General features: G+C 35.3%; 1 long non-coding RNA gene across 1 annotated transcript; it reads left to right on the forward strand.

The window, feature by feature from the left end:
* Window positions 1-4,334: 4,334 nt before the first annotated feature.
* LOC140956199 (uncharacterized) lies at window positions 4,335-5,216 on the forward strand. Its single transcript, XR_012171322.1, has 3 exons — window positions 4,335-4,780; window positions 4,937-5,007; window positions 5,073-5,216. It is a non-coding gene; the product is annotated as an uncharacterized lncRNA (long non-coding RNA).
* Window positions 5,217-10,827: the final 5,611 nt, after the last annotated feature.

Raw genomic sequence — 10,827 nt, forward strand, 5'->3', positions numbered from 1 at the left:
GTAGGAGGATACGTGCTGTCGCCTGCATTCCAAAATCTACCCACGGAAACGAGTCAAAGCTCAAAAATTCTGGTCAAAGGTGTTCCCCCACCTGCGCACCATGCTACAACAGTCAACCAGTTCTATTTAAGAAGACAAGGACTTCCTCCTTGCTATGCATACATCTCCTTGCTCTCAAAATTAAGCATCCAGTACTCTTGCTCTGCTAACTTGTCCCCTCCTGTGTTTTTTCCTTAAATTTGGTAATGCTATCAATACTATCTCTTTCTAATCTCACTTGAGACATTACTGCTTTTCTTTTCTTTTTTTTCTCTAATTAATCATTCCTTTTTGAAGTTCCGAGCCATGGATGGTTACACCCTAAACCCCCCTACACAAGACTCGGCCACAGGAGGCTACTCCTCAGCTGCTAAAGGAGGAGGTGCTGGTGCCCTCATCATGCTCCTTCTTGCTATCGTAGTTTACGTATTCTTCAAGCGCCGGAACTGCGCCGGGAAATTAGAGGTGGATATTGAAATGGGAGAAAGGAGCGTCCATGCTGGGAAATAAGGAGGTACCATAAGAAGTTGAAGCTGATTCATACAAATGAGATTCTTCTAATTTTCCAATATTAATGTTTTCGTATTAAATGCAGATTCATCGAGGTAGCAATCCATGAAGTACTCAGGCGTCTCGACCCTTTGTCTTTGGTTTTTTCAACTGTATTGCTGAAGATAGATGTTTGATCTGCTTTCTAAATAATACAAAATTCGAGACCAGAGCATTTTAATTTGTACTTTTTATGGTGTGAATTTTGTGTTGGAGTCAGACTAATATCTTCAATTAAAATCGTCAAAGCAGATAAGGAAGTTTGGGCTTTTTCTTTGTGATATCTAACTAAATGAGGAAAATAAAAGGGCAACCAATCCAAACCAATAAGCCCATGGACCCATTTTGGGTCAGCAACACTAAGTTCTTATCAAACGTGGCATTGTCGAACGAGGTTAAAAGCATGTTTAGGACCCCCTGCAAGTTATCATTGTGACATCTAACTAAATGTCTTGCTTCACAAGTTAACTCGGAGGACATCTTTGTAAATAATTGGTTTTAAGAGTTTCATCGAACTTGTTTGATTAAAGAAATAAAAATATAAAATAAATATATTTTTAAAATAGTTTTGAAATGAGTTTTTATCTTTTCAAAATAAGAAGAAAATAAAAAAAAATGTAATTTTTATCTTTAATATTTTTATCTCTTCTATTTCAAACAATATCACGCTAATAAAATTAATACACCTGCAGTATATAACCTTTTAGCAAAAATGCTGAGGACAATTACAAGCCAAGAATAGTACTAGTTGATAGTATTTGATATTGTATTAGTAGTTATTTTTTAAAATGATTTTTTATTTAAAAATATATAAAAATAATATATTTATTTAAAAAAATATTTTTAATGTTAACATATTAAAATATAAAAAATAATTTTAAACAAAAATATTTTAATTTTTTATAAAATGCTATTTGACGCCCAGATATGTATTGCTTCGAGTCGCGCCGCTACCATTCCTTTTCGCGACTATTTTTTTTTTCCATGCTGCTGCTCATCTAACGTGTGCGTGTCCGTAGGGTTATTGAAAGGTTCTCACAGTCATTAATGTTTTTTGAAATTTAAAAAAGCCTTCAGTCCACGACGTAGCAGTAGCAGCATAAGCACATCAGGACAGCACTAAGCACAAAGATATAAAATTAACTAAATTCGGATTAAAACACTAAAATTTATATATAATGTGTCCTCTGAAGCATTTTTGGTGTTAGATAATGTGAGAAATTAATTCACAATTGGAGGAAGGAGGGATGGGTTTCTTTATCCAATAAGTGGCAAATATCAAATACAAATCCTTTAAATTTGAATTATTTGTGTACTAGTAAGAATTTGAATTGCAATTGAAATTTCCAACGTTTCAATACAATATTTAACAATTTTATTAGCGGAATTTTTTCATCGATGTAAAATACATATTCCATTAGTAATTAATTTACCAACAAAATCACTGAAGGAAATTCTCCGCCGGTAAATCTTTCATCGGTAATTTTTTATTTGTCAGTAAATCTATTGGTAATAAAAAAAATAATTACCGATGAATTTATTGACAGAATAGACGCATAAAAAAAAAATTACCCATTTCATTCTGTTGGTATATCCCTCGAAAAATACCGTCGGTATATCCCTCAAAAAATACCGTCGGTAATTATTCAAAAATATTTTTAAAAAATTCATTTTTAAAATTATAAAATAATTAAATTAACTGAAATCAACACTCTATAATATATACTCAAAATGCTTGGAAAAAAGAAGAAGAAAATCAACTCAAACAAATTTGCAACAAATAAATAAAACGAAAAAATAATTCAATTAAAAAAATTCATATAAAAAAATAAAGTTGAGATTGCTAAAAATTGAAAAATCAATTAAATAAATCAATTAAAAATTGATCTCATATGAAAAAAAAATCTCACAACAACATTCATACAATTACTAAGAAAAAAAACAATTAAAAATAAAATAAAAAACAAATATAGTGAAAAAAATCATGAAAAAAAGAAAAATCTTACCTTAATGTAGTTGCAAGTGAAGCTAAGGAGCGAATTTTTTTTCCGTAAATCATATTAATTAAAAAAACTAAGAGGATAAAGGAAGAAAGAAGAAGAAGACATACTCGAGCATAAAGGAGAAGAGAAGAGAAAGAAATAGATATTGATGTTTTTTATATAAAGAAAAAAGAAGAAGAAAAGAGAAGTAGAAGAAGAAGAATAAAAATAAGAAATGAGTCTGTCTCTTGTGAAATAAGGGGATTCGGGCTTTTTATTGAGGCGCGTTAACGATGGTTTGACAGACAAATAATTAAATATTAATATTTTTTAATTATTCTGTTGATAATTTCGTCTGTAATATTTAATTTAAATTTTCAATTCCATAAAAAGTTTTCAGAAACCGCCAACAATCATTGATGATTTTTCAATCCGTCGGTGATTCCGTTTATAATATTTAAATGAAAGTTTTGAATTAATTAATTTTTTTTAAAAAAACCTTTAAATAACACCGACGACTTTTCAATCCGTTGGTGATTTTGTCTGTAAAGAGTAACAATGAACAATACAATTGAAAAATGAACAGTTCTTGAACTCTCTAAAAAATACTAGCAGAATATTTCATCAATAATTTCTTTTGTAATTGATATGATTAACAGTGTTGATAGCTCAATCATTTTTTTTTTCAGTGGGAAAAAGAGGTGGACAGGAAGCTGTTAAGTTCTATCAAGATCTATATATGGTTTGCTGTGTATGCTCAATCTCCCTAAATTATTATTTTATCTGCTAAAGTTTGCCGTGGAAATCGATTCCAACATGGCATCATAATTGATAGCAGCCAGCAAAACTTTGCCCTAACACGTTTTATTTTCTAACAAAATCGATAATATTGTCATTAAGTTTAAAAGTTTCAATCTTTTATATTTGATTAAGCTGTCATCATGATCGCCTTGTAATTATGTGGCCTTTTTTTTTTTCCCAACAGAAAAGATGGCAGACAAGATCTGTGGCTGCTGTTGCTCTGAGGCATCCATTCTTTCTTTTCTTTCTGAGATTTAGTTGGTTGATGGAGATCGCAGGTGCAGGCACTTCTTCTATTTTCAAGATAGAGCACAACTTTTCCCCCCCAGGAACTATCTTCCCTTGCTCCTGCCATTTATCACCATGAATAACATTACCTATCATTTGCAGGGAAACTGAAGCTGCTGGAGGTCTGCACTGCTACCCCGAATCCAGATTGTGGATGCAGCCGTGGTCTTAATCATCTTTTTTGCAGCTACTGTTATGGAAATGGATCAAACCACTTAATTTTTGTGACAAGGATCAAGATTCAAGGAGCTTTACTTTGGATCCAGACAGCCTTTTAGTTTCTCGGTGTATGAGACATGTAATTGCTGAAGGGAAAATATGAACAGATCAGCCAAGTAGTTTCTGAGATTTTGTTGGTAGTTTAAGACATGATTAAAATGCATGTCAGGTCAGGTCGATCTCCTAAAGCAACAATCACCGGTCAATACATGCCTATCCAAAATGCAGCTGCCCTACCTTATCCAGTCCCGTTGTGCCAACATGTTCTAACCTTATGAAAAATATAGTTTTTTTTTTTCCTGTTCTTTTTTGAATAAAATTACTGAAGATAGACTGTTGTCAATCTTTCATCTCAAGAAATTAAGAAATATTATTGTCCACGAAAAATGCAAGAAAACTCTAGAACTCTAGCTCCTTCAAGTCAACTCCATGTTCTTTAACAAATTATGATGACAGTTTCACTTCAAACCCTAATTGCAAATGAAATTGTCAAGTGATGGATCAGACATACTTTGTACTAAAAAGGTTTCCTCCTCTTGAAGGCCCATGATTGCAGGGGTTAACGCAACAGAGAAACTTAGCGAGAAGTCAAGGTCCAAAACAATGAGATCAAATAGAGATTTAGTGTGTTTAAGACTGAGCATCCAAAACAAGTGATGGATCAGACCTAACTTTTTTGAGTTTGATTAGCAATCGTGAGCAAATGAGACCTAAAAAAAAATGGGTTGCGGTGCGTTAAGTGTGGGATCGGTGCCAGGGGAGATGGGTTGCTGTGGCGGTCGGTGGGTTTTGGCTTTGTGGAGTACAGAGGCATTAATCTTCTACTACAAAGAAAAAAAATAGCAACCGCGACCTGGAGGAAGGGAGAGACAGAAGGAGATTAAAATTAACGACCTTGACTGGTAATTTTCTTAAATGGATCTTTGAATTAATTGTTTATTATTACCTATATTGGTTGGTTGATAGGTCCTCCCCGGTGGAGGAGTGTTGCAGTGATGGGGCATATGCTAATATCTATGTTTTTATTAACTGATTGGTTGAATGAAATGAATTAGCAGACTATGGATAGGAGCACGACATGGGAATCGAAGCATTGGAAGCCATGCTTATGGATATGATGGATTTAGAGGTGCTCCTCCCCTTCTTTCTTTTTTATTTTTTCAAAGTAAACAAACTAATGATATGCAATTGCAGAAATTCATTCTAGCGAGAGTGGCCTTCATACTTCTAACCATCGCTTCAAGATATCAATTTCTCCACAAGTTAGGCTGGCTGGGTGTTCATCATGGCTGGGTGTTCATAATGGTGCTGGGTGTTCATACTTCTAACCATTGCTTCAAGATATCAATGCTCTTATGCTATGCTCCTTTAGTTATGCTGTTTTGGATTCTTCGCTCGATCAGTTTTTTATGACCATGAATAACATTACCTATCTTTTGCAGGGAAACAGAAGCTGCTGGAGGACTGCACTGCCACCCCAAATCCAAATTGTGGATGCAGCCACTGTTATGGAAATGGATCCAGGCAACCTTTTAGTTTTTCTGTGTATGAGACATGTAATTGCTTTAAAGGATTTGAAGCAACTCATAAAACTGATTTGTCCAAGTAAAATGCAAGAAAACACGTGTTCCTTCAAGTCATCTCTATGTTCTTTAACAAATTATGGTGACAGTTTATACCTGACCTAACTCTTTTGAGTTTGATTAATCTAGCTTCGTCCTATAATATGGTCCCTTGCATTACATATTCGATCTACCAAATCCAAACATGTCCAAACATGACCTAGTCATCCCACTCAATCTCATTCTTCTTGCCTTTCTTTATCTCTCCTCCTCTCTGCCTCCACACCTTATTCATTCTCCACCTACCTATAGAAGGACTTAATTTTTTTCATTGTGTTCTGGCGATTGGTTAACCTACGAATGGATAAAACTTGAAGCTGTAGTGCCTACCCAGGTGAAGCAGAGAGGTGGGATTGTTAGAGATCGGCAAGGTCATTTTCATTGTGTTCTGGCGAGAGCTGAGCTGTGGGCTGTAAAAATAGGTTTAGTGGTTACTCGGGATAAGGGTTACCAGAAGCTTATCCTCAAAGTGGACTCGAATCGTCCCATTAGTGGGGGAACGAGATAGGAACAGTTTCAATGCGCCTTTGGGCCGATATTATCAGAGGGATGATGATGGTGTTGGTGGGAGAAAGTTGTGCTCCTTCTAGGCTCTCTTGTGGGGCACAGAGAACAAGGGGATGATTCATGGTCACCAGTTAACATCATTAGTCGGAACCTTGCTTGATCTGAAACCCCTGGTCGTGGTCTATCCTCAAGGTGGATCAAAGTGGCTTTTTGATTTTCCTGGTCAAGCATTATTAATGCTTGTTCTACGCCTAGCTTTTTCGAGTTGGTGGTTATTCAACTTTTAAAGTTGGGTTATTCAACTTTTTCGAGATGTGAGGTGAGGTCTGATCAGAGTGCATTTCGGGCTTTTGAGTGATAATTCTATGGGTTTTCTTCTTCTTTTTTGAATTTAGGATTATCAAGAGCCTGAAGTTTACTCGACTGATGAGATCGCAGACTTGCTGATTATGGCATGGTCTATTCTTTTTTGTATTTAGGATCCACAGAGTCACAAGAAACATGATACGTTCTAGAGAGTAACCAAAGTGCTTTGCTTTTTTCAAACAAGTTGACATAATTCACAAGCAACTGCGAAAATTAGTAGAATTAATTAATGGCTCAACTGCAAATTATCAGGAATCCTTATCATGTCTAGCGAAAAGCTACTGCCTTTTGCGGCCGCTTTGGGCCCTCTCAATTTGACTTTGGCAATTTGCACGCCATTGTTGATCTTTTGGCAAGTGCCTTTTTTTACCAGCAAAAAAGGGAAACAAAATCCTTTTTGTTTTTTTTTTTTTGAAATCGAGAATAGATATAATAAAAAAGAGAAAGAATAAACATGCGAGCAGGGCTTTAGCTTTAGCTACATAGATTGTGGCCTAGTCATCAACCTAGATACGAATACAACAAAATCCTTTCCTTTTTCTTTCTTCTTTTGTTGAAATCAAAAATAGATATAATAAAAAAAAGAAAGAGTAAACATGCGAGCAGGCTTTAGCTTTAGCTACATAGATTGTGGCCTAGTCATCAACCTAAATACGAATACAACAAAATTTTTTTTTTTTTTTTTGTTGAAATCGAGAATAGATATAATAAAAAAAAGAAAAAATAAACATGCGAGCAGGACTCTGCTTTAACTACATAGATTGTGGCCTAGTCATCAACCTAAATACGAATACAACAAAATCCTTTTCTTCATGGAAAAGTGATGTCAAGTCGAGAAGCTCAAGTACTCGAGGCCCTACGAGGAAAAAGAACCGGTGAGTGGACATGTCCAGTGCCCCTTCATGTCTAGGCGATCGGCAGCTCCCTTTAATTCTCCGTCTGTTTACTTTGGTTTGAAGCTGAGCCGCTCAGCCGCTGCCACCTCTAGCAAGGATTGATCCCGTTGTGATGGCCGGCCGGTGGGTTTCCAAGGCTCCTTCTAGGCCCTCGTTTATTATGTTTGTTCAGCGATACAAGTAATCAAAATGGGTTCAAAGGGTTGGATTCTGAATTGAAAATGCATGTGAAAGTGAAAGGGATTTGCAACAACTTATTTTCATGCACAAATTACATCACCTGGATTAAACTCATTTACCCACCGACGTCAAATTATCCGATGTTAGCTTAGCAGATGCTATTACTTGATTATTATACCTACTGATGAGGCCCAGTTTCCTCGGGTATTGATTTCTTTCGAGACTGAAAAGTCAAAGAGGCAAGCGGACTGGCTTTCGGTTTTCGTGTTCCTTTTTTTTTTTTTGCTCCTGGCAGCTGGATCGTTTCTTTGTTGACGGCTATGCCGTGGTTTGTGGTTTTATTAGTAACAGGTTCAATGGTCGTTTTTTCTCTCTCTCTCGAGAGAGAGGTGAGAACTGCAAGGGGAGATGGGTTGCGGTGGTGGTCCGTGGGTTTTGGCTTTGTTGAGTACATAGGCATTAATCTTCTGTTGGAAAACAAAATTTGATTTTTTGTTCGATCTTTTGGTGAAAAACCGAATTCCTTTTTTCTAATATAAAAAATGTTTTTATGATTTTTGGTTCCTTGAACTCCATTTTTTTTCCCTGTCAGGAGAGGTGAGGTGAGGTCTGATCAGAGTGCATTTCGGGCTTTTGAGTGATAATTCTATGAGTTTTCTTCTTCTTTTTTGAATTTAGGATTATCAAGAGCCTGAAGTTTACTCGACTGATGAGATCGCAGACTTGCTGATTATGGCATGGACTAGTCTGGGCAGAAATAGCAGACCATGCCTTCAGGCTATATATTCTGTGCTTCTTCTTCTTTTTTCCAACAGAAAAGATAGGAAACAAGAGCTTTGGCCGCTGTTGCACAGGGGCATCCATTCTTTTTCTCTTCTTTCTGGATTCATGTTGACAGATTGTGCAATAAAACACACAACGCTTTATTCAGCGGCTCACGTACAGACAAGATTAGATTCTGCTTCTCCTTCGTGTCTGGTCCATTCTGTCCACTATGTTCATCCTTCTTTTTGTTTTCTTTGCGTTGTATTGACATTTAAACCGAGCTGAAACCATCGCTCACATCCTATCTTTCTTCCTTCCCTTTTTTTCTAGGATAAGGTTCTGTTCGTAAAGATGAAAATAAAAAATGAAACACACCCCTGATACAAATGCTCACAGATATATGAGGTGATTATGGTGCCGTGGTGATCACATAGTTGGCTAACCTCCTGAGGTTTCACAATTCAATCCCATTTTAGTGGCTCGGAAGGGTGGATTAAAGTTTGTCCGGAACCAATTGGTGCAAATACTTACCACCTATGATTTAAAGAAAATTACCCAGCGAAAAAGGAAGTGAGAGCACATATTAAAAAGGAAGTGAGAACACAAATTACTCCTTATCTGCTAATGGAGGAGATGGTCTCATCTCGCTCCTCCTTGCACCTGGAAATCTGAGTGCAATATTGTTGGTGGTAATTCCAAGCCAACTGAAAGCCATGCACTTCCATGTTCAGTAGCATGCAATAAGAAGTTGAAGCTGATTAAGATTCATATAAATGAGGTTCTTAAAATTTTATAATATTGTTTTCGTATTAATTACAGGTCTTCTTCTTCGTCAAGGTAGCCATCCATGAAGTACTCGTAGACATTAGTCTATTGTAGCAGCATGGATACGCGCCTCGACTGTTGGTTTTTGGTTATATCCACTTTAGTGCTGCAGATAAATATTTGATCTTTTTTCTCATAATAAAAATTTCAAGATCAGACCATTTTAATTTTTACTTTATATATAAGTACATATATAAATAATTGTGTGAATATTGTGTCGGAGTTCAACTAACTGGTACAATAATTACTGAAGATAAGACTGTAATTGTCAATTCTCCATCTCAAGAAATTAAGAAATATTATTGTCCAAGTAAAATGCAAGAAAACTCGAGTTCTTTAAGTCATCTCCATGTTCTTTAACAAATTATTGTACCAGTTTTACTTCAAACCCTAGTTGCAATTGAAATTGCTAAGCCTTGCAATATTTTTTCAGGTCAAATTCTTACTTGTGCTCAAAGAAATGTTTCTTATAATTCAAAAGATATTTCTATTTGGTAAGTTGCCTCATATTAGATTAGAAACATATTCTTCCTTGCCCCAATTGTTAATTAGTCTCACATTATCTAACATCAAAAATGTTCCCAGACAAGAGATTTTTCTGCTAGCTAGGTACGGTTTAATTAATTCCTCAAAAGCCAAGACAATTCATTGAGGATATCATCTCACGATCAGGAAAAAGAAAATAGTAAGAGATTATGATCTAAGAATGTTTCCATAAAGGCCAAAGTATTTCATTTTCATACAAAAAATAAGTAGGGATGATTGGAAATCAATTTCTCAGAAAAACTAAAAACTCCATATCATGTGTTTGATGAAGGCCGTGTCATCTATAAGTAAAAACATCAATGGAATGTAAATTGTAATAGGTAGGGCAAGTGATGGCAGAGAGCCTGTAAGTGGAAAAGTTCGAAAAATAACATTAGCGAAAAAGGAAGTGAGAGCACATATTAAAAAGGAAGTGAGAACACAAATTACTCCTTATCTGCTAATGGAGGAGATGGTCTCATCTCGCTCCTCCTTGCACCTGGAAATCTGAGTGCAATATTGTTGGTGGTAATTCCAAGCCAACTGAAAGCCATGCACTTCCATGTTCAGTAGCATGCAATAAGAAGTTGAAGCTGATTAAGATTCATATAAATGAGGTTCTTAAAATTTTATAATATTGTTTTCGTATTAATTACAGGTCTTCTTCTTCGTCAAGGTAGCCATCCATGAAGTACTCGTAGACATTAGTCTATTGTAGCAGCATGGATACGCGCCTCGACTGTTGGTTTTTGGTTATATCCACTTTAGTGCTGCAGATAAATATTTGATCTTTTTTCTCATAATAAAAAATTTCAAGATCAGACCATTTTAATTTTTACTTTATATATAAGTACATATATAAATAATTGTGTGAAATATTGTGTCGGAGTTCAACTAACTGGTACAATAATTACTGAAGATAAGACTGTAATTGTCAATTCTCCATCTCAAGAAATTAAGAAATATTATTGTCCAAGTAAAATGCAAGAAAAACTCGAGTTCTTTAAGTCATCTCCATGTTCTTTAACAAATTATTGTACCAGTTTTACTTCAAACCCTAGTTGCAATTGAAATTGCTAAGCCTTGCAATATTTTTTCAGGTCAAATTCTTACTTGTGCTCAAAGAAATGTTTCTTATAATTCAAAAGATATTTCTATTTGGTAAGTTGCCTCATATTAGATTAGAAACATATTCTTTCCTTGCCCCAATTGTTAATTAGTCTCACATTATCTAACATCAAAAATGTTCCCAGACAAGAGATT

This window comes from Populus alba, chromosome 12 (assembly GCF_005239225.2).
Source record: "Populus alba chromosome 12, ASM523922v2, whole genome shotgun sequence".
NCBI lineage: Eukaryota > Viridiplantae > Streptophyta > Magnoliopsida > Malpighiales > Salicaceae > Populus > Populus alba.